At 37.2% G+C, this 25826-nt stretch overlaps 2 pseudogenes; one reads left to right on the top strand and one right to left on the bottom strand.

Moving 5' to 3' along the window:
* Positions 1-38: 38 nt before the first annotated feature.
* Positions 39-3527, bottom strand: LOC113093057 (notchless protein homolog 1-like; annotated as a pseudogene).
* LOC113093079 (E3 ubiquitin-protein ligase listerin-like) lies at positions 3492-25483 on the top strand (annotated as a pseudogene).
* Positions 25484-25826: the final 343 nt, after the last annotated feature.

Below are 25826 nucleotides of genomic sequence, written 5' to 3'. Positions count from 1 at the left end.
ACATCACACTGCTTTTGATGCTCTACAGTTGTTCATTCAAGATAAGGAAGCCACACGACACAGGTCCCATAAAAATCCTTTTACTGCTTGTTAAATGAGAAAACGTCTCTGCTGACGTAGTACGGCCCACTGTGACGATGCCGGTTATCTCTTGGCGCTGGAACAGACCCAGTTAATGCCGCCTGTATCACAGCATTCGGGATTAAGTTAATTACAAAGATTACACAGATTAGATTGGGTCAGTTCGCCTGCACTTCCACAGGGCAATTGCTTATTTGAGTGGGGCAAAAAAGGCAGCGGTTTATCTTCCTTCTATCTGGCCCAACAACATCAGAGAGCATTATATGTCAGCTATTGTGATACTCTCTCGAAGCGGTTTCATTGGACAAATAGGCTAGGGCTTAATGCTCCGACACTGCTGTCCACCAAGCTGTGGAGTGATGCTTTGAGACGCATGATTGGCTGTTGCGTGCAGAGCTAGGGGTCGCTGGTTTCTCTGGGTTACTTCCTCCATCTAAAGGGGAACAGAAGAGAAGACATGCCAGGTGTTCCTAGCAGGTGGTGTGGCACACCGCATTGTGTGTGTGTGGAAATAAATAATCGGTGTAGAGTCACTTACATCCTTAAACACTTGTCTTTTCCACCACTGGCCACTTTCTGACTGTCGGGACTCCAGTCAACTGCAAAAACCTGAGCAATGGAAGAAAGCTAGATTAGTGGTGTTTTTAGTATTTTGCTATGTGGTCATGTAGTGACCTGTCAAAAGCAATCTCTAAATGTGGCAAGTTATATGGTTAACCAATATGAAATATGCAAATTGTGGCTTATTTTATATATATTTATATACACATATATACATTTTTTTTATTTGCCCCCAGTTTGGTGTAAGTCACAATTTTTAAATTCCCTTACATTTTTGGTTTCTAAATATCCATGATAATCCTAATATGAAAAATACAAATGAATGATTAATTTTAAAAATACATGTAGGTCAGTGTTGTCATTGTTCACAAAAATTAAAAAAAATGTGACAAAAATTATTATTATTCTTTTAGAAATTAATCAAATTAATTAATTAATGCATTACCATGACAAATAAAAATAAATGTTTAAGAAAATATTTTATATTAAAATATAATTAAATAAATAAATAAGTTATATATAAAAAAAGCCCATTAGAGAAACCATTTAAACTTAAAAAAATACTGAAACTGAAATTAAAGCCAATTAGAAATCTTGCCTAGGCAGCTAAATGAAAAGTTGAAGTACTAAATTTCCTAAATCAAAAAAATAAAATCTAAATAAAAATATATTTTTTAAATGAAATGTAAATAAGGCTTATATGAAATAAAATCTTAATTTTAGATTAAAAAATAAATAAATTGCTTGGCAACAATCTGTAGTAAACACTTTTAAGTTGAAGTACTACAATAATCCAAACTACATAAAAAAATACAGCTTTATAGAAATTTGACAAAATGATAAAAGCACATAAAATTACATCTCAAATAAAAATATATATATTACTAAAATATTATATAGGGTGCTGTCACTGCTGCCACTGACCAACAGACGGCTGTCTGCGGACCACATGACCACGAAGTGAGGTCAGGTACCTGGAAAAACAACAAAAAGAGGATTATACAGTCATTTAAAAACACTTTCACGAAGTTAGAGAAAACATATTAATGTTGTATTTCAAGAAACTCTTGGTTGTTGCCATGCACAGACGAGCAAAATAGACCAGCGCTGATGTGATCTGAGTGCCATCTAGTGTACACTACTGGAAGTACACTAAGGGTTTGTGTCACTAAAATGAATCCATTTAACAATAATGTAAAATTAATGTAGAATCTGTGTATTCATATAGAATATATGCATACTTTACAGACACTTTACATATTATATACTAATATTAATATTGAAATATACAGTAGTGAACATCTGAAATGGATCGAAACCTTTCATCAAAGTTGTCCTAAAACCAAAACATCTTTGATGAACTTTTTTTTATCCACTTCAAACGTTGACTAACGTAGTAATGCAAATATTTTACAGAAATATGGTAGTATGCTATTCTGAAAAACAACAGCAACCAAATCAACCAAGGATCTGTGACCATCCTGCTTACTTCCCCGTCTTTCCATCCCAGATCTTTATAGACTTATCGAAGGAAGTGCTGGCAATCAACCGTGTGTCTGGTGAGAACAGCACCTCATTGACCAGCGCTTGGTGACCCGTCAGACTGGCCACTGGCTTCTTCTCCTCTGCTGGGTTCCATAAGAACATTGTGAAATCATCGGATCCTGACACCAGCCTCTCAAGACCTTCACCCTTGAAAAGACCAGATGTTCAGGTTTACACATGAATTCTTTCTCTTACGGGTCAGTGCTGTATATAGACTGGTCCCACTCTGACACTGTTGTAGCGCTTCAAAGCCTTTTCCTTGACCTCTTCCACTGTGGAAAGCAGAAACATTAACAGTAGTGTAGTGTATAATAATGAATCAACTGCAGGTGTTGAAACATACATAATCCAGAGAGATCCTGAGGATTTATGGTTGCAGTAGCTAGTTCAAAGGCTCTTGTGCGCAGAATGTAATCGGTGCTGAAGGCCAGCGTGTTGACCCAGTGAGCATGACCTTGCAGTGTCCGACACTGAACCCCCTACAGCACAGACCAGAACAGATGTTCACACCATCATTCAATCAAACAGCCTCTTAAATACAGTTTCAAGTTCTATTTAATCTGTCTCATCTTACATCTTTGGCTCTCCAGACTTTAATGGTTCTGTCCTCAGATGACGTGTACAGCAGACCATCACCTCGCCATTTTACACGTCACAGACTGTGTGTGTACGGTCAGGATCTTATCAAAGCGGCCCAAAACCATATCCCAGATCCGAATCGAACAGTCTTTACTGGTGCTATCCAAATACCGACACTCTGGGTTCCTGTGATGGAGTGAAAATTGCTGATTAATTGTTATGTTATTTTATTACTTTATTATAAAATGCTAAAATAACCAAATGAACACATTCACATTTACAAATATAAAACATACTGCAGACCAGCTGCAGTTTATCCGGACTGATGTCCAGCAGCACATTGAAGGGGGATCCGAGCACCTCACCGCTCTCATCCTGGGGCTGGATCAACACGCGCTCCGCGTCCACGCTCATCCTTCTCTTCAAACGAGAAACACATTGAACTGAAGTATACACTACCAGCACGTGAGGCACGAAAGTATCAAATACCTGTCAGTAAGATATTATAAATAAAAACAAACAATAATTCCATATCTATACAGAATACAAAAATGTCCACAAAGTAAAAACAGAAATACCTGACGTTATCTAACACAGCACACTCCAGGAGTGCAATACTACGTGATGTATTTTGGACGCTCGCGAACTGCGCGTGCCTGACATCATAACTGCGCGCCTAGTGTGACTCAAGTCTGAAAAGATGCAAAGGCTCAGTCGGCACAAGAATGGGTGGCAAAAATAAACAGAAGGAAAGGAAATGTTCGGGTAAGACGAATAAAAGTTATTCGATTATGAACATTTTCTAGCTACCATCCAAAACTGTAAAATAATATCAAAAGTCAGTGTAGCTAGCTCTGCAACAGTTCACATGGATAGCTCACTACAACAAATTAGTATTATGTGCTTCCTGTCAATCATTGTATCTTCACTTATCGTGTCTGTTATGTAAATCTGTGTTCTTAGGGTTCTGTCGTCACGTGTTTGTAGTGTAAAAAGACAGAAAGGGCATTAGTTGAGCAACCGTATACAGGGCTCTCAAGTTTTGAACTGAGTTCAGAGTGAGATTTTGCCCGCGGTCGCGATGGCGGCAGGGGTTTGATGGGGACGGGGGTCTGATCTCATAAATGACACATATTCTTACAAATAAAATAATATTTATTTAATTCAGCATTTATTTGTGTGTGTGTGTGAGAGAGAGAGAGAGAAAAAATGGTCAGTGCTGTTTATAGTAGGTGTTGGTAGCTGGTTTTGAGGCCAGGGGTTGGTGGCTCCCATTTGAATCACTGTGGTTCCAGGCCAGCCATTTTTCACAGTTCCATCAAGTGCTAAACTGTTCCTGGTTTAGGTCTTGTTTAATCCCACCATGGAGAAAACCCTCTCAGCATAGGTATTTGAATGAGCAAGCACTAACACTAATGCAGCTATTTTAGAAAGCCTCCCTGCTTATGTCCCTCACACCTTGATTGACACAGGAGTTATCTTGTCTAAGCACCAGTAAAAAGAGCTGGTGGTTCCCATTGTGATGAATGGTGATAAAGTGATAAAGTGATAAAGTGAAGTGACATTCAGCCAAGTATGGTGACCCATACTCAGAATTTGTGCTCTGCATTTAACCCATCCGAAATGCACACACACAGAGCAGTGAACACACACACACACTGTGAGCACACACCCGGAGCAGTGGGCAGCCATTTATGCTGCGGCGCCCGGGGAGCAGTTGGGGGTTCAATGCCTTGCTCAAGGGCACCTAAGTCGTGGTATTGAAGGTGGTTGACCACTCCTTCTTAAAGGAACACCTACAGGTGGCTGCTCTACATAACCCTCTCTTTTTCCCTGTTTCCAGTGGGTTCTCCACTGTTTCCTCTATGGTCCTCCACAGTCTCTTCCATGCACCCATCCTCTACTGGCACCCTAACTCCCTCCCCTACTGTATTCTCCACAGCCTCCTCCTCTGACCTAGCCACCTTTTTAGGGAGCTGGGCCCGCATTCATAAAGATTTTAAGAATCCTCTCAGAAAACTCTTAATTTAGCTTAAAAACTTTTACGTAGGAGTCTTAGCTTAAAAGCGATTCGGGACCGATCTGAGAGCAACTCTGAGTAAGGAAAAGACAAAAACGTTTATCTTAGTGAGGAGGCGGGGTTGAACCGGTTGCTATGTATGACACAATCTTTTGAAGACTCTGATTGGCTGGTTGTCCAAGAAGGAAAAAAAAGAGTGATTTTAAGTATAGGGTCTATTCTAATCCTCACTTTAAATTTACATGCGTAATTTTTCCTATTTGACCGTTCTCTCTCTCTCTCTCTCTCTCTCTCTCTCACACACACACACACACACACACACACACACACACACACATTATATGTGTGTATATGAATTCTATTTTTTTATTTACCATGCTTTTAATTTCCTATAAGGTATTTGATTGGCTTAGAATGATAAAAATTGTTCCACTCTTTCCAGTTACAGTGATTGCTGTCCTATTTAAGTGGCGGTTTGAGTGTTGGTTTTAATGTATCAAACATGGAATCAAAGCCAAGAAGAGCGAGAAAGCCAAACTGGACAGAGGAACAGTGTTTACTGTTAGCCCAGTTAATGGATGAACACAAGGCCATTCTTAAAGGAAAATTCAGACACAGCAAGGGACAAGAAGCAGACATGGGACAAACTATTAACGGTTCATTCCCCCTGCTTGTGCGCACCTAAGCCTGCTATATTCATAAATGCAGTTTTTTGAGCCTGTAAGGTGGGAATGTCCAGTGGAAACGAAATGAACTGCGAACACAATAAGATGTTCTGAAAGTGCTGTAATTGTTTGTGTGATCACTCTGCTTACAGAAGGTTGTGACAGACTCAAATCATCACTATTGCATTGTTGCATGTTCCCAGTTGCCAAATATTGTAATGTAGTGATTACTTTAATTTATATATTAAATTATATTATATTAAATTATTATATAATCTATACCGTCTTATTAACTCATTGTCATCCATTGTCTGCAACACATTTCTTCTGCCTCTTCATCTTTCTGCCATTTTCTCCTCTGCTAAAGAAACTCTTAAGCCTCTTAAAAGTCCTCGTCTGTGCTCATAACAAATTTTACCTTAAGACCTCTTTTAAGGGATAAGATGCTTTCTGAATTACTTTTTTCTTTACTAGGATTTTTTTCTTTAATTTTAAAAGTAAACGCCCACATTTCTAAGAATTTTCTTAGAATTTTGTCACTAGGAACTACTTTTTGCATTAAGATTCTTTATGAATACGGGCCCAGATCTTTTAGAACAAAGCATGAAAGATTGCTCCTTTGCCTCTTCCCTGACATCTTTGAAATAGACGAATGCAATAATCAATATTATACATTGGATAAAATATAATGAAATAGCCTAGGCAAAACGTTTTGAAAATGGGGACCAGGATGAGGTGCAGTAAAAATAAAAGGAAAGAAATTTTTTTTTTTTTTTAACTATTATGGATACTGCCATACAAGTATTATGGATAGGCCTATTATAGAAGTCTCTTATATAAAACTGTCAGAGTAGCCCCGCATCCTCTTCAACGTGTAACTTTGGCAATAAAAAAATAATAGTGGGCTAATAATAGGCACAAAAGCTACGGCCGACCACGTATAATGGCCAAAATTGCGTGCGTGTCGGGGTCATAATAACCATCAGACCAAAACATATCTTAGACTGTTTTTAAAAAATGTTAAATTAATATATTGATAAAAAAAAAAACATATAGTGAAAATCTGTGTCATTGTCTTGACAAGTCTGTAACCGTAACGTTACCTACTTCAGCGAGCGTCTGGATCTGTGTTGCACACGAGCCTGTAAAAATCTTACCCGGATACAGCAATGCTATTTTCTGATTGGCTGATCGGTAGCTATATTTTTTTTATTCGATTAGCAGGTGCGTGTCAGGGCCTTCGGGGAACTCACTTGATTCCTCTACGTTACCTGTTTCACTGTTTAAAAAAATAGCGCCGCAACTTGGTGGGCGTTGTCCTCGTAATGTCTCTGCGTGAGAAATACAAGGTGTGGCGTGTGAGCGTGTGAACGGGTTGAAATGCGTGAGTCTCACGCCCAATGCGTGAGACTTGAGAGCCCTGCGTATATGATGTAACCTGACTATACTAATATACTATAATCATCTAGATAGGGAATGTTGATGAATGTATAATGACAGCCCTGTGTTTTCTGTCTTTCAGGCATCCAGCAGTGGCAGAGCTGCTGATCTGTTGTCCAGGGAAAGTGGCGTCATACCCGGGTTCGTAGGAGTTGGTGTCTCTTCCTCCAGTGATCCAGGATATGTATCTGCAGTACAGGGGGCCGAGCAGATAGACAATCAGGTTGATGCAGACTAAGAGAGATGCGGTCACTAAATTGAAGGTGTAATTTATTGTTATTGATTGGAGTTCAGTGTTACCTAGTGGGCTAATGTTTGAAAATGGATGAGTAGAATTGTTAAAATGTGGATCACTAAGCACCATCACGTTCATTCTTGATCTCCACACACATTTTCTTAAGGGTTGAAGACTGTATCAGTTGTAGAGGTACATGGAGTTTCTCTTTTAAGTTGTTATTTGAGTTTAAGATGTTATTTCAAGTAATAGAAATGTTTTGCTTTTTAGTTTTTTAGTTTAAGTGATTCTTAGATGTATGTAGTTGTTGATTAAAACTGTTAAATAAAAGAACATTGTTGAGTATTTTCATGTACTGTGTTTTTTACTGGGACTGTTTTTTTTACTTTTGTTACTTACAGGCACATTTCAAATCCATCACTTAATATATTATAAATATTTATTAACATCTAACACAACACTGCATGTTATAGATAGAATTAATAAAATATAATGGCTATAAAAGGTATATTGAAAAAGCATTTATTTGAACTGCAAATATCAGAAAATAACCCGAAAAATCCAGTCCTGTGACATATGTATATAAAACATATACATTTCAATAAAATATTTCATTTAACTGACTCCGTAATTGAATGACTCCTAAACTCCTAAAATAAAAGAGTTTGGAGCAATGTGTCAAGAGCGACAGTCTGATGTTGTAAATGGTGTCCTCCCATATTGGCCTCAGATATACTGCCGAATATCAATGGTAAGGGAAGAATGATAATTGTATATTATTTCTTGATATATTTAGGGGCCAAGCCCAAAGGGCTGTAGCCCCTATTGTATCTGTACGTTTTATTATTATTATTATTATTATTATTATTCTTCTTCTTCTTCTTCTTCTCGTCCAATGGGAGTCTATGGTAGCCCTATGAAGGGAAAAAGGGAAAATGATGAAATTTGGCACACTTGTAGAACTGGTCATTATAAGTGACCTGACCAACTTTGGGGTCTCTAGGGCAAACTCTATAGCGCCACCACCAGCTCAAAATTTCAACATTCAAACGTTAATAACTCTTGAACCACTAATTCTATGAAAATAAAACTTAGTACATCTGTTTTGACTCTTCATGTAGATTCCATTCCATATCTTACATTAAGACTCCGCCCATTACAGTAGCAGCCATTTTGAAAAGTACAGTAATCAGTCTAAACACTACTCCTCCTTCAAAATTGGTCCAATTCTTCTGAAATTTGGCACAGATAATCTTTGGACTGAGCCGCACAGAATAGACTGAACAGAATTTTTTGAACACTAGTGAAAAAAAAAGTTATGATGCTGTGAACTTACAGAGGTTGACCTCAAATCGGTAGAGATGCTGTATCTCGGCCAAACTTTGATCAATCGATACCAATCTTGGTACACTTCATCTACACCATGATCTGGGGGTCCATGCTAAATTTGGGAACAGCGCCACCTATGGGTGTTGAGATACCAAAAATGCACTTTTTAGCTTATAACTTCTGAACAATTCATCAGAAAATTATGATCTTGATGTCTATGGTTTCTGTAGATCATTTCGAATCTGTGGATGTCAATTTTGTCAAGACCACCTGGACCACCCGTCCGCCATTTTGAAATTTGTCAAAAATTGCTCTAACTTTTGAACTACTGTACAAATCTTCACAAAAATCGATAGGCATCATCAACACCATGTGCCGGAAGTACCCCGGAAGTTGGAAGACAGCGCCACCTAGTGTTCAAGAGATATAACGATTCTTGCAAAACCCCTTATAACTACTGTAAATGTTGATCGATTTTTGTTATTTTTATGTCATTTTATTCCTTTGGTTATGCCGATTCTGAGGATGTCTCAATTGTCATTTTCCAACATGGCGTCTGTCCGCCATATTGAATGGAATGAAATACAGTTTTTTCGCTACTCCTCCCTGAAATCTTGTTCAATTTTGTTAAAAATTTTATCAGATGAACTTCAGACCGGGCCTGACAGAAATGACTCAACAGATTTTTGATATTCACTCCCGTTCCAGAGATATGCGGCTCCAAAGTTGACCGTGCCTGTGCTTGTTGATTTATGCTAATTAGCTTAGCATGCTAATTAGCTAAAATGCTAACACTTTTCTATTCACTCTAATGGGTTTCTTGAGCAATCTGGTTAACTTTGACAATGTTAGCATTTTTTAGCGTAGCATGCTAATCTGGCTAAAATGCTACTTCGGGCTTGTGAGAGAAATCATTCTCACACCTTAACTTCTCTTCTGTGCCGTGTAAGTTGTGTGTCAACTAATGTGGCACACTTAGCTAAGGCGTTGGTACTGAACCTGTGAGGTTGTGGGTTCGAAACCTGTATGGGAAAAGTTTAAAATTGGGTATAAAGTTGTCATTTCAATTCCTTTATTACATGGGTAAGAGCTGTACTAAAGTTTCTTAATATGGGATCAAAAATAAGTGTGTTTTTGTAACTTCATTCTGCGTTCGTTCTCATCAGACCTTCTGATTTCACCTTATCTGTAATTCTGAATCTATCTGTTCTGTAAAAAGTGCTGAAAAAGTTGCTTGAAAAACCCTTAAAAGCCAAAGAGCAATAAGGGCTTGGCCCCAGAAAGGCTGCTTGCAGCTTTAATTATAATTGTATCTTGTATATAATATTATTAAGTGTCTGTGTAAATATAAATTTTTCAGTTTAACTTTTTATTCAAATTGTAATATTGTCATTTTCAATAAAAGAGTTTGGATAAATAAGAAACAGAGAAGTTTTCTCTAGTGGTCTCCGATATTTGGATCCCACTTCATATAGAGGCAGCAGGAAGATGTAAATGTTTAATTTAGTTGAATTTGAATGTTCAGTTTATTTTTTTTTGTGGTTGAATATATTTTCATCAGGACCACGATCGCCGTGTGTGAGAGGCCACACAGCAGGGCTTTGAGCAGCTGGTTTTAAAAGTGAAGAGGAGTCTGGCCCCCTACCCGAAGAGCATCATGGGTCACTGGCTCATCTCTCAGTATGACACATACTGTACTCTCCTGCTGCCTCGGCTGCCAGCACAGCTTTCCAGGCCGCATTTCCCCTGAATAAACATTCAGAGGCAATCAGCTTCTGTAAAGATGAAGTCCTGGATGTAAGATAAAGCGTATCTTAAGCTCAAAGTGAGAAAAAAATGACACACTGCAGATTTTTTGATGAATCTTGTAATTGCTCAGGTAAAAATTATCTTTGATTTTCAAGTTCTCCAAGACAATTTGATGAAAGAAACAGCTGACACTCTCAGTGACCAGCATTAAGTGTATGATATTTCCAAAAATGACCAGATGGTGACTTTGATTTTGATGAACTTGGTCATGTTTTATATTTGATTATATATGCAGTGTGTGCCTGATTAATAATAGTAGTAGTAGTTTATGTGTAGAAGATATTTTTATTTTATTTTATTTTTGTGCAGGATTGTGCCAGATGAGGAGTGAGAGGCTAAGTTCATGCATCTGTTGACCAGCTCTTTGCTGGCTCTGAAGAGATTGCTGAGCATTTTACCCAAGCAGGACAGAGAGCTGCTAAAGGAGCGACTTACCCAACTCATTCTGGAAGTACAGCAAACACAAGACCCCACAGGTGAGCCTAAACAGTATCCTAACCAGACGTGACCATGACAGGCAACTTTTCACATTACACCCACATCTAAATCTCATTGGCTCAAAATCCTCTCCAAACTAGCTTCATATTAAACATTAAATATACTGTGAATTGTTATTAAAAATGGAAATATATTAAAATAGAGATGTTGGTATGTTTTGCTTTTATTGAGAACAGAAAAATGACTAGGGTTTGGTGTAAGAGGTCACTGTAATCTGCAGTGTTATTAGATTATTCACAGTGTGTTTTGTACTGATTGTTACCTGTTTACTTGAAGATCCACATCAGGTGTTTTAGTATCAGTTCTGTTTTATTTTCTAGATTTGAGGAGCATTCTTTGAGCTGATTGCCACCATGTGTGTGCACACACCCCAACTGATCCAGGCAGAAGCGGCCCGAGCATGTTCTGCTGTGCTGCCTCCTCTGTGGGATGCGGTTCTCCATATTCTGTCCTCTGTTGATGTGAGACTGATTATTTTGTACACCGATATAATACATTAAAATACATTACTGTTTAATAGTTTGGGGTCAGTAAGGTTTTATTTTTTTTGAGCAGCAAAAACTACTGACAACTAACACAAAATCGTTTTCAAAATCGACAAAGACTCGCCTGCGATGTTGCCAAGTCTGTGGTTGTTTTTCATGTCCGTGGGTCAAAGCGACCCCAATACAAATAACGTGATATTAAGCCCCTAAAATGCTAATATTACCAAGGCAACCCTGCTAAAAAACGTATATTTTAATCCCGGGAACCAATTTTTTTATCGGGGAACCTTCTGGAACGCGATTGTTCTAGTTTTGGACTAGTTTTGAGAAGCAACTGGGCAGGATTTGTTGTGAAAACCTGGCAACCCTGAACTGAACGCACGTGCTGGAGATATACTTCTAATTACAGGAGCCTCTTTAATGATGAGATGTGCATGAGAATCGCAATTGATTTTTTGCACAGCCCTAATTTATACATATATATATATATATATATATATATATATATATATATATATATATATATTTATTAACAAATCTTTTTAACCCCAAACTTTTAAATAGCTGTGTAAATATTTTTTTATTAATATTTATTTTAAATAATAAACAACAAAGAACCCATATTTTCCAGCTCTGCCATAACCTGTATTCATTATAAGAAGAAAGCTTCTGATGCAGTCTAATACAAATGTCATTGCATCTTAGAGCTGTGTTGTCAGCGGTGATTTAGAATCACTTCCATGATGTGATCTCTGTGCAGAACTGCTGGACACATGTCAGTGCTAGGAAAGGTGTGATGCAGAAGCTCTGGGGGCTTCTTAAAGAAGGAGGTCGAGGTCTTGCAACATCTCTGCATCCAAACCTGCTCCTGTTTATAAGCAAACTGCCAGCAGAGGTCACACAGCCCAACCTGCACTTCTCCAGGACATTCCTCTCATCAGTCATACAGGGGTAAGGAATGTCATATAGTCATTCATCCTATAGTCAAGTACCTGCAGCAGAATCACCTTTTTAAATTTGCTACATTACTTCTTCTATATACTTCAACTAATTTCATATTATTTTTTTGCCTCAAAAATAATAAGATCTTTACATGTGGCTGTGGACCACAAAACCAGTCAAAAGTGTCATTTTTTTTAAACTGACATTTTATACATCATCTGTAATCTGAATAAGCTTTCCATTGATGTATGGTTTGTTAGGATAGGGCAATATTGGGCTGAGATACAGCTATTTGAAAATCTGAGGGTGCCAAAAAAAATAAATAAATCCGCAATGCATGTTACCACTAAAAAATTAGTTTTTATATATTTGCGGTAGGAAATTTACAAAATATCTCCATGGAACATGATCTTTACTTAATATACTAATGATTTTTGGCATAAAAGAAAAATCTATAATTTTGACGCATACAATGTATTTTTGGCTATTGCTACAAATATTCTTTTGCTACTTATGACTGCTTTTGTGCTGCAGGGTCACATATGAGGGAAATAAATTGTGTTTTTCCCTAGTATAATAAGTCCACTTATAAAGTTTCTCTATAATTATAATTATATGTGGGGGGGGGGGGAATAATACAATAAAAAAAATCATTTTAAAACATTTTAAAAAATCAATTATTTCAGAATTTTGACTGGTAGTTTATATGCACTTTTTAATTGGTTTTCCTTTATTCTGGTCTGTTTGGTCCAGGATGTCGAGTGATCGTGCCACGTCCAGTCCCTCACAGAGTGCAGCCATTATTTTCGCCACATTGGAGTGCCTTCGGTTTATCATCCTACAGAATGCTAGAGACAAGCAGGAGCAGAGAAACATCCAGAACATGCTGATCTCAGAACAGGTCCGTGGATCACAATGAAAAGGCCTCCCTCTAATATCTCCTGTACTGAACTCTCTCTTCACAGCTCCTGCTGTTGACTGACAGGGCTCTGGGAAACCCATCGCTGCAGACGGGTCCTCTGTTCCCTCAGGTCTCAGATATGCTGCTCTCCTGGGAAAAGCAGGTGGCTGGGAAAAAGACTCCCACCTTTCAAAGACTGCTCTCAGACTTCTGGGAGAGTCTGGGTCGCTTGTGTACAACTTCCGTAGACTATGAAGAAGCCAAGCAAACCGCCCTGGAGGGCATTCCATCACTCCTGCAGATTATACATAACCCGAACAGTGCCAGTAAACAGACTAAGATGAAGAAAATTTGCTTCACGGACAAGGAAGAAAGAGGCCAAGGAGAGGAACCTCCCAGGGAAACTCCAGCGGTGGACGAGCAGCGCTGTCCCTTGAGAAATACACACCTGCTGGATTTAGTGTGCCAGCTGGCGAGGCTCAACATGGTGTACATGAGCGAACGTGAGTCGGAAAGGCACCTACGCTTTCTGTCTCAGCTGCTCGGGGCGTTCCCAAGTCCTCAGGTGTTCCAGGTGCTGCTGAGGCCGGAGGAAATGAAGCCTGAAATGGGGTCGGAGCTCTGACCGCTCGCTGAGAACGCAGCTGTCCACTTTCTCCTACAAAGAGTGACTGTATGGTTAAAACAAAACGACAGAAAGGACACTGACTTCCTGGTGGACATGGTTTTCAGTTCCCTGCAGTGCTGCAGCTCCAGTGATGACAAGACGATGATCCTCAACCACATCAGTGTAAGAGACCCACATGTTTAGGGGGATTGGGATGATATGGGGATATATTAAAGCAATAACCCACGAGATGATGTATTTCAGTGTATTTACCATGTTTAAAAGTCTTTTATCGTTAGGCATGACACAAAGTGACAACATCAGCATAAAAACAGACACCAGTCTAAATAATTGTGATATGTTTTTCTAACGTTTTCACAAAAGTCTTGATATGATATGATATTATATGATATGATATAATATAATAATGTAATAATATTTATAGAAAGGGCTCTCAGTAAAATTTTTATTCTGTTTAACTTGTTGGATTTTTACTTGCTTTGCCATTTTTATTTTTAGCCTTGCGGTCATGTTTGGGTGACAGTAAGATATTTGTTTTTTTTATTTTTAAGGAATTAATACTTTTATTCACCAAGGAAGTGTTGTATTAACCAAAAGTGACCAAAAAACTTCTTGTAACATCATAAATATCTTTACTATTCAAAATATATTTTGAAGTATAAATATAATTAAATTAATATAAATATAAGTTAAAACATTTTCCATCAGTTTCCTTCGAAAACAAGAAAAATCTTACCAAACCCAAACCTTTTGTATGTTTTGAATGAAATGTTACATTTTCCAACGGTTTTTTTCTTCACATCTGTCTATAAAAAGACGTTCTCTCTCATTTACAAACATGTAATATCAATAATCAGTTATTTGTCTTTTTAAAACAGAGGGATTTGAATTGGAGTCTGACTCTCCAGCTTAATGAAAAGGTATCTGTTTTAATTTAGTTTCAGTTAAGTCTCATTCTTTGTATTGAAGAAATATGAGTTAAATATGACTTTCATGGTAATTATGCATGTCATCACTACTCAAAAACTACCAAACCTGACCTATTTACTTTTATAAAACAAGCTCTTGAATCACAAATTTTAAGGAATAAAATACCAAAATTCATCTATCTGAGTATTATTATGTGTTGCAAATGTCTTATTGAATGTATAGCTTACATGAAATAATGCTGTTTGTCCCTTTCTTCTCTCTGCAGAGCCTCTCATTGGCAAGGCCTATGTCAAGCAGATCATTGACAAGCTTCACGCCACCCTGTCAGAAGCAAAGGGCATGTCAGACGCTGGTCACTTTCATCTCTGATATGGCTGCCACCTTCTTTTCTTCGGTTAAGGGCTCCCTGCTGCTGGCGTCTGCGATGACTGACTGTTTTCCAGCTTTGTGCACAGGACCAAATCTTCACTCACCTCTCAGGTACAGTTCTCCAAACCATCAAGAAGTTCAAACATTTGTCTATGAAGAATGTGTTTCTCAATTGATTTCAGTATTACACAACCAAGAATGTCTCCTCAACTGTGTGTATTGCTTTTAAATGCATTTCCCCGGCAGATGCTCTTCTTCTGAAGCTTCAGCAAACCTACACTGCTGGCATTCAGTCATTGATCACTCACCTGGGTGCAGGGGTCACAAAGGGCACCCTCCTCCACAACATTGGACTCTGGGTTAAAAGTCAGCCGCTCACCATACCACAGATTGTCAAAAGGTCTCAAAAGAGTGCATCTATTGGTCTTTAGATAAATGTGTTTTATCTGAATACTGTTACTTTTTTATTTGGATGGCTGGAACTGGAAGAATTGTTTGGGAACTCGTCTCAGTCTCCTCTGTTATTAATGTCCTGGTGCATGCAAGAAAAAGTATTTTCACAGCTTCATAAAATTCTGGTTGAACCACTGAAGTCACGTGGACTATTTTATCGATGTCATTGCTACCTTTCTGGGCCTTGAACATGGTAGTTCCATTGCTGTCTATGGAGGGTCCGAAAACTCAGGTTTTATCAAAAATATCTTAAATTGTGTTTTGAAGATGAACGGAGGAGGTCTTATGTGTTTGGAATAACATGAGGGTGAGTAATATAGTTGAAGTCAAAAGTTTAAATACACCTTGCAGAATCTGCAAAATGTTAACTATTTTACACAAAGGTATCACACAAAATGCATGTTATTTTTTATTTAGTACTAACCTGAATAAGATATTTCACAAAAAAGACGTGTACAAATAGTAAGAGAATAATAGCATTTATATTATAAGAGAAAATAATAGTTGAATTTATAAAAATGGCCGTTCAACATCAGTTTACATACACTTGATTCTTAATACTGTGCTGTTACCTGAATGATCCACCGCTGTTTTTTTTTTTCTCGTTTCCTGATAGTTTTTCACAAGTCCTTTTGTTTGTCCTGAACAGTTAAAAGGCCTGCTGTTCTTCAGAAAACTACTTTAGATCCCACAAATTCTTTGGTTTTCCAGCAAGATTGTGTATTTGAACCCTTTCCGACAATGACTGAATGATTTTTAAATCCATCTTTTCACACTGAGGACATCTGAGGGGCTCATAACTTTTACAGAATGTATAAACTCTCACTGATGCTCCTGAAGGAAAAATTATTAATTTTTTGTAAACTTGATTAAAACCGTAAATGACAGAATTTTCATTTTTGGGTGAACTGTCCCTTTAAAATGGTGAAAATATGTCATTTTAATGAATAATCTTTGTGCATCTCTGCAGTGGGTGAAACACCCTCTACTGTATGGTCGTCTCAGAGTCACTGGTGAATACCCCTTCATGCACTTACGGACTAACCAGCTGTCTGCACACCTGTCTGTAAGTGCATTACTGGGCAGACTCATCTTCACTGCAGCTTCACCTGATGACCAGCAGGTGGAGGCAGACCTCTCTGTGAGACTCAATCATCTAGCTTTTGGTAGCAGTGATCTTGTAAGGTAATCATTTTTCAAGAATTTTTGCTCATGCATTACACATTCTGAAAGGATAATTTAGGGATTTTTTTAGAGGAGGATGTATTCTGATAGTGTGTAAAGTGAATCAGTCTTTATAACAGTGTATTATTTTAATGAAATGCACACAAATATCACTTTTTATTCCCTAATACATCTTATTATGATTTAATGCTAGTTTTATGATCAATGCACGATTAATGCGTTTATCGTGAGGACAAACAAATAATGCAATGAAATATGTGTCGAAAACTGATGCATATAAAAAAAATGATAAAGTAGGCTTTATAGAGTTAAAATAAAGTGTCACCAATTCTTGTTTTAATGTAGTTTCAGAGATTTTAGAGCAAAGGATCCACAATGACAGCCTGATCCAAACTACTCTGTTAGACACACTTTTCAAAAGGTCAACTCATTCATGTGATTGATTTATTTCTGTGCATTTTCAATAGTAATGGCTTCCTATCAATTAATCAATTCAATAGTAATGAAAGCTCCTTAACTGGCAGGACAGAGAGCAGGACTGCATCGATAGTGGGATTCTAATCATATACACACACACACCGCACATGATAGGCTGAGCAACACCCATCTCACTCACTTAAGTGATGTGAAAGAATAATGTTGTGGTTGTGTAGGTGTGCGCGGCTGTCTGGCCGTGCTGCTCTGCTGTCTACAGGCCGACACGGCTGTGGAGGATGAGATCTTGTTGGCTGTCGTAGCCACGATTGCTGAATGGAGGAACATTAGAGAGCAGTGGTTCCTCTTCAACAGGTGAGACTGCCTCGGCTGTGTGTATCTCTGTAATGAGGAAGACAGCAGTGGCAGTCATATTTATGCCAGAGCTGTGGCCGTGATGCTCAAGTGGGTGATGCAGGTTTTTATCTGCCCTCTTCATTGTAGCTTTCCAATAGTAAACAAAAAATTCATAAAATGTAAAAAAAAAATATATATATATACAAACACGCATATATGCACACATGCAACTTGAAATAATATGTAACGGTACATAAACATTTTGAATGCATTTTTGGAAAATGCATTCATACCATCAATGCAGAAAAACTGAAAAATTATCATAATATTTTTCCTATCCAATCTTTACTATATTTTTGGAATAAAACATTTAAAATCTAAATTCAGTGAGTAATACAAAAAAATCTGGATTATAATAGCTAGAATAACAATGTTAAATGTATCAAGAATGTAGACTTCAAGTAATATAGAATAATATACAAACATATTAATTAAAAAGAAGAAAATCTCATTTTCCTCTCTGCTATATCATAAGAATAAAAATACAATTTAATAAGTAATAATAAAAAAAATAGTTATCATAGCATTTTTTTTTTCAAGATTGTCAAGCTTCTTTTCACTTTTTTTTTCACTTTTTTTTAAAATGATGCCTAACAATATATAAACATATTTTTAAAATTAAAAAAATGTTTTAAAGCTGAAAAAAATAAAAATCAACAAAACTTTTTTATTCCCTTTTTACTATATCTTTAACTTAAAAATATATTAAAAAAAATTATATATAATTTTAATTCAATTGTTAAATTAAGTATAATTTATTATAATTGTTTAATTAAATAATTGTTTTCTTTTTTTTTACTTTGTGTCCATTTGCAGTGACCCCTGAAAAGTGTCTAGCTGCTGAATGGTGGATCATTCTCCTACAGTCTTGGGAAACACTCAGTGGGATCTCCTGCTCTGCTCAGTACTGGCATGGCTTGAGGTGAGATTTCTTTCTCCATCTTCATTCACACTTGTGTGTATGCAGTAGACAGGCTCACAGCCACCCTTTCCAGAAATTTCCACCCCAGTGCACAATCAAATCTGCATTTTGAATAGATCTTATTTAAACACAAGGTGTAAAATGAGATCTGAGATGCTTTACACATATGGCTGATCTTATAAATAATCACACCTACTCTGAGAACCGTGCTGCATACAGACAACAATCTGAGCGAATGTCATTTTTAATCAGCGCGACATGTAATTGTGTGTTTTTCACAGACTGCCAGTGAGAACAGCAGCATGTTCTGGAATCCATGGGTGCAGCTGTTTGTGTGTCGAACTGTGAGCCGATCGTAAGGCTGAGTGAGTTTTTCACATCGCCCCCTGCTGGTGTGGAGGAATGGTTTTGAAAGACGTCCATATGCTCACCGAGGCTGCATTTATTTGATCAAAAATAATAATATTGTGAAACATATTGCAATTTAAAATAACTACTTTCTATCTTATTATATTTTACAATTTAGTTTATTAGTGGAATAGTGAAGCTGAATATCCAGTCTTCAGAAATTCACATAAAAAATATAAAAAAATAAACATAATTAAAGCTCCATCACTACACAAAACAACAACAAATAAATCTATATCTACAAGCCATTCAAACTTAGTAATCATGTTTGCATAATAGGCCTTGTGTCTCATCCCTAGCGTTAACCTAGAAATCATTTTATGCTACTTGTATCATTTATACTTCTGGAAACAAGTTTAATGGAAACATGATGTCTGGTGGTTAAATGTCAAACTTTTGTCTCAGTGGACTTTACAGAGCCAGATGACCCTTTGTTCCCCCTGCCGGCATTGAGGGCAGTAGGGGAGGCTCTACCTACATCCCTGTGGAGCTGCTCACACAGAATAAACTCCCTCCTCGGTTTGTGGCCGACCAGAGGAGCAGTCTGCCAGAGCCCCTCCAGACCCTGCTGAATACCCTCTCACCCCTGCTGCTCTTCAAAGCCCGGCCGTTACAGCTCGCAGTCTACCACATCCTACACAAGTACTGACTCTCTCGCTTTATTTGAACTTCTGCTTCACTCTGACTCCACACAGTAGACATTTAAATAGGTCATATAATGGAAAGCTCACTGTTTTGAAGGAATAGTTACCTAAAAAGGAAAATTTGCTGAAATTTTAGCATCACCTGCTCACCAATGGATCCTCTGCAGTGAATGGGTGCCGTCAGGAGGGGAGTTCAAACATCTTATAAAAACTTCATAATATTCCACGAACCTCCAGTCCATAAATTAAGGAATTATGAAGTAAAAAGCTACGTGTTTGTAATAAATCCTTAATTTTTTGGCCAAAGTAGCAGTCCTTCATCTACAATAATGCTTCCTCCAACAAAAAATAAATAAATAAAATGTTGTACTCTCACATCAAAATCAACTGAGAGTTCCGTTTCATTCCAACTGTTTTTGACAGTTTTTGCCCGTAAATGTTGCTTGATCTGTGTATATTTCTCTCCTTATTGAGACAAAATTACTTTTTCTTTGAAAAAACAATATTATATATAGAGGACTTTAGCCAGAAGCAAGGGTTTGAAGTAAAAAATTACTTAAGTTCAAATCACAAGATGTTAATTGATGGACTGGAGTCACGTGGATTACTTATGGATTATTATGATGCTTTTATCAGCTGGTTGCACTTTCTTTCTGATGGCACCCATTCAATCTAGAGAATACAATGGTGAGCAAGAGATGTTTTATTTTTTTATTTTTTCAAATATGTGGAAATTTCTAAACATTTTCAGCAAATTTTATTTAATGTGAGAACTTTTCCTAAAGTTCTGTATAATGTAGATATAGTGTAGGTATACTCTAAATGTCCTTTCACATGATCAGCAACCATAAGCAAATGAACATAAGTACAGCACAGTAGTTGGTACAGTAGAAAAAACAAACTTTTTAATACTAAAGAGTCAGCTGAAGGGCAGAAAATGGTCTTACTAAACTAAATTACAACTATTTGTGGTGCAGGAAAACTTGTTTAACATTATAATTGGACTTGTGGGGAAAATGTGTCTTACCACCTAGACATTGTTTGTTTTCTACCTGTTCTGCAGCGTCTGCAGAAACGCTATAATGGACTTTCCTGTAAGTTGCTTTGGTAGGAAAGTATCTGTCTAGAACATAATTGTAAATGTAATTGAAATGAATACTCCAAGGGCCGGCCGGTTTTTGCATCGCCTTAAGGTCATACTGTACGGAAGAAGTTTAATCCACAATGCGTTCTGCTTTGGGTTTAATTAAATATGCTTCATTGAGAGCACAAGCCTCTGGGAGAGAAACAGTTTTATATTCCACGGGGTTAGCGGAGATCTCTGTGCTGTTGTCCATTACAAACCTTTGAAGGAGCTTCAGTGCTGACGTGGAATCGTCTCAGGAGAAATGTGAGTGACGTGTTCCTGTCTTTGTTGCCAGAGAGTGACAGTGAGAGTGCCAGCGCTAAATCTGATGACGAAGATGGAGAAGAACCATGCTTGGTAGACACACAAAGACACTCTTCCACACACACTGGCCCTTAAAAGTCTCTATTGTTATGTTTTTATTTTTTTATTTTATTTAATTATTGTATTGTCTAAAATATAAAAAAACTAAAATAATGCAGTAAACATGTTTATACATTTTATTCATATAATTTTCATAATAATATATCATATATGATGTAACAGTGACTTCTGGGAATGTCCTTTCACTGTTTTCATTCAGTTTTATATATATATTTACTTTTTATCTATATTTTCATTATTTAATTATTGTGTTTACTCTTATATAATGGTTTTTGTTTTAAGTATTAATTTAAAATATATTATTATTTAAAATATCTGTTTAATATTTAATATTTGTTTAAAGCTATTATTTAATAAACTAATGCCACTTCACTTACACAGTATTTTTAATACTTTAATGGACTGGCGTTTTTTGATTATTGTTATGCTTTTATGACTTTGTTGTATGCTGTTTTATTCTTTTATCAGCTGTTTCTGATGTTATTCAAAATATCAGTTTAAAATGTTATTTATATCTAATATATTTTTGTTTTATTTGTTTTTTTATTTTTTATTATTATTATTTGTTGTGGGGTCACCCAATGTTATCTAGATGACTTATTGTGTGCACTTCCTGTAGGTTTCCTCCAGGAGCACTGATGAGCACAGAAAAGCTCTTGGAGAATATTCTAGGTTGCGTGCAAGTGGGTGAGTTTGCAGTGGTGCAGCCCCTCAGTATGGAGCACTGCTTCATCCTGGGATATTTTCTGGCCTGGAAACTCCTCTTAACCTTCTTCAAGGCTTCATCATCTCATGTAAGTAAAAAATGTATAATGCTCTGGAACATCAACCAATATGGGTTTTTCTCTAGCCGGTGGCCGATATATTATGCCATTTTTTTTTATTCTTTTTCCTTTCCCCCCTTCATCTCGTAAAATATATTTTAAGTAAATGTTTACTGCAGGGTACAAGATAAGCCACTACTACTAAGTCATAGTAATAATAAATGGCCCAAAAGCACCTTCTCCCAAAAATTCTGAAGGACACCAGTGTTTCCCACAGAATTGCAAATGCAAATCCTTTCTCTGCCAGCTGGAGGCGCTGTTGGAGCGGGAGATATAGCAGTTTCCCCGGTAACGGCTGTAATCAAAGAGGCGCTGTGCTCACAAACACTACTTTATCAGTTATTACAAGAAAGACTTAAAGACAATTCAAAGCTTTTCTGAAGATGGTCGGTTCTTTTCAAAGATACATTCAAATAAAACCCCCCGCGCTGCATTTTAATTTTGAAATGTGTAGTGCTGAGTTTATTCAAGGAATTATAAGCCTTTTGGAAAATCTATTTGTGGTGGTCAGTTTTGATATTGTGAAGAGCCACCACAAATAATTCAATGTATGTGAAACACTGGACACTGCTACAAGTCAAATGGCCATAATCTAAGTGATAACTAAAATAAAAGAGTTTACTCATAATTACACAGCCTGCAGCTCACGAGCGAAGACACCATGAAGGCTATTGTTGGACCCACACACACATTTCATGAGGAAAGTTAACATGCACATTACAATCAGCCCAGAAGTTTTGTCTGAGAACTGCAATTCTACTTTCACATGTGTGGGTAAAACGTACAGGGTTAAACGTAATTACGCTTTCGAAACTGTTTTCCCCTGCCATCATTAGCTGAAGCTGTGTGTGAGCAAGCCGCGGCTGCAGAGTATGAGCTGCTCCGCCTCACGCAACCTCATGGAGCGTTTCCACTGGCATGTAGCATGCACAGCAGAACGAGTGTTTCAAATTCATTCCTATGGAAGTTGAGCTTAAACGCTAGCGCGGTGCATTATGGGATTGAAAGCGGTGCAGAGAAGGTGTTGAGAGCATTAAAGAGTTTGGGCATTCTTCGACTTTATGCAAATATCGAGCAAAAAATGCCGTGCCTCAACCCATTGGCATGAAAAGAAGATGAAATGGGTGTAACAGGGTGTAAACATAGTTTTTAGAGTTGTGTTCTGCCCTAAATTTGACACGGCCCAAAGCATTTGTGTTGTAGCATTGCCAGCGGCACAGAGCACAGATTTGACACTATTGGAAATGCACCTCAGTTCACAACAATGCTTAGCTGTCTGCAGATGCGTCTGCCTATAGATCGGCCTAATTTGTCGATGCCGATTAATTAAAAATTCCAAAAATGTCGGCCGATCAATCGGTTGTCTCTCGCCCCCCAGAGTAAGTCGCAGATCATTTAGGGCTTTGATTCTCACCGTAAGATTAAACGCACTACAAAAATAATTTATTGAAAATAAAAATCTTGTTAAAATCGGGCATAAAAAGTAAATATATTAATATATGTATTAACATTATTACAAAACTGCATAGACCCAACAATATGCAATATTATTCATAATTTTACTAAAATAATATTTTAGATGGATGTTATGTTAGTGTTACATATTAATACATTTTGAATTAGCTTTCTATTTTTCTATTTTCATTTTTAAAGTTTTAGCAATATTTTTTGCTTTTGTCATTTTTTTACATTTCTGTTTAGCTATAATAATATAATTAAAAATGTGTTTATTCTAAATTTTAAGATTTTTCTTTTAAAATATTTATTTTATTTTAGCTTGATTGCTGAAAATGTAATCGTTTTAATATAAAATGTAATAGTTTTATAATAGTTTACATTACCTGCTACCCATGACCAGATCAGAACAGATCTTTGGTCCATCAGCTGTTAACCAATGATTTGTTACATTTATGTATTTCTCTCTTATCTGAGATCATTTCATTATGTGTGTGTGTGTTTTCTAGAAAGTGATGATCTGCAGTTTGAGGTTCCCTATCTGGCCTGCTTGGTGTACTATGGTGCGTTGAAGTACTTGCCTGCAATGGTGCGTCTGTGGTGGAACAGCCAAGAGAAACGTGTCTTCAGCACGGTGGATAAATTGAACAGCCACGCCCACACTCAAACTCACGGTGGAGAGTGGGCGTGGCTGTTCTGCAGTGGCGCAATTGGATGCTTCAGCTCAGCACGTACCTGACACACCAGGTACAGGAAGTAGAAATGTTCTGTCTGAACCTTTTAAGATAAATGCAAAAGTGAAATGTGATTTTCTTTTTAATATGAATAACTAAAAATGGCCAGACTAGTTTGGATGATTTTTTCGTGTTTGGCAGAATGGCAGTATTCTGGAAGGTCTGTCGCTGTGGAAGAACAATGTTGACAAGCGTTTTGAGGGGGTGGAGGACTGTATGATCTGCTTCTCTGTCATTCACGGATCCAATTACTCGCTGCCAAAGAAAGCCTGCTGTACCTGCAAAAAGAAGTTCCACTCTGCCTGTCTGGTGAGTGCCACATACACAATCTTTCGCTCTTCCATCAGAGTTATTTTTAAATGAAGGCTTTTCGAGAGTAGTAACTGTAGTTTTGAACTTTTATGTTATTTAAAAAAATGAACATCACTATCTATAATATCTGCAATTTAAAGTTAACATTGCACCCATTTTACTTCTCAAGTATTTGTGTGAAACATGATATTCAAATGGTATTCAGAAAGTGATATTTCGACCTTTTTGATGTTAAGTTTTAATGTTTTTTTATTGATAGCATGACTGCATCCCTTTCAAATCATAAGTTTAAAACCCTATAAAAGGTCACCAGTGCACTTTTGAAAAATGAAATAGAAAATTGTATCATTTCCCATCCGCAGCAAAGTTCTCGATCAGTCACCATTTATTACTCCATTTCTGCACATATTTCAGAATCAGCAAAATGTGCAACCTTGAATGATTTCAAACGCTTCTCGTTCCTCACTGACCGGCTTGTTTCCATTTCTTTTCATTCCACAGTATAAATGGTTCACATCTAGCAACAAATCCACATGTCCTCTGTGCCGAGAGACCTTCTTCTAAGCTCTGTCTCCATGGACACAAATAATAGCAAAATGACGTCCTCGGCAAACAGCTGACTCGGAAAGAAATGTTCTGTTCGTTTTTTTGAACATGCCATTTTTGCAGTGCTGCAAACTACCGTTGCCTTTTAGTTTGTGACTCTGAAGATGCACCCAACAATACCCGTCACAAACAACGAAATGAACAAACAGTAGGAATTCCAGAAAACAAGTTCCCAGGCTAGATTAAAGACGGCTTGACAGGACAATGAAGGCTGAACAAGCCTATGCATTCATGGCCTTAAAGGAATAGTTCACCAGAGATCAACATTTTGCCATTATTTTGCAAACTCATTATAAATCGAACTGTTCATAGTTTCTACTGATGTGGAAAATAGCGTATTTTGCTTTGATAAACGTGGGACCATATGGATGACCTGTATAGAAATAACAGACCGAGTTTTGCATTTTAGATTTCAGCTTGATGATCCGATTTTGTATAATGACACACAATGCTATATGCAACAGAAATATCCGTTTGCTTCCATCTTTAGTTGTTATGGATTAGGTAACATGACACAATTTGTGGTTCATCATATGTCATTTTATGTAATCTGCTTCTGTCGATCAGATTGACAGTGTCACATCTATGCATTTGTGTCTGTTCCTCAGAGCCACGGTAGCTTATCTATTGAAGCTGCAAGCTAAGCTGCAGTTTGCATTACGCGGGGAAGACATGCATTGAAGAATAATTTCAGAGGCAAAAAAGGTTGGTGATCAAAGCACATCTGAATCCATCTGTTGCTCGGCTATTAATATTTAATAGACGTTCCCGGTGAAGAGCCACATGTATTGCATGATGCAGAACACTACCTGAAACAAATATGAACAAAACCATGTGTCTCCTCTAGCCATGTTTAAATTTTAAACCTGTGCATGTTATTGAAGCTTATGTAAGTAGTCAGACAGGAAAAGCCTTTGATCTTCAA

The sequence above is a fragment of the Carassius auratus genome, unplaced genomic scaffold (genome assembly GCF_003368295.1).
Source record: "Carassius auratus strain Wakin unplaced genomic scaffold, ASM336829v1 scaf_tig00214857, whole genome shotgun sequence".
NCBI lineage: Eukaryota > Metazoa > Chordata > Actinopteri > Cypriniformes > Cyprinidae > Carassius > Carassius auratus.
This window is presented reverse-complemented; position numbering and strand designations above follow the sequence as displayed.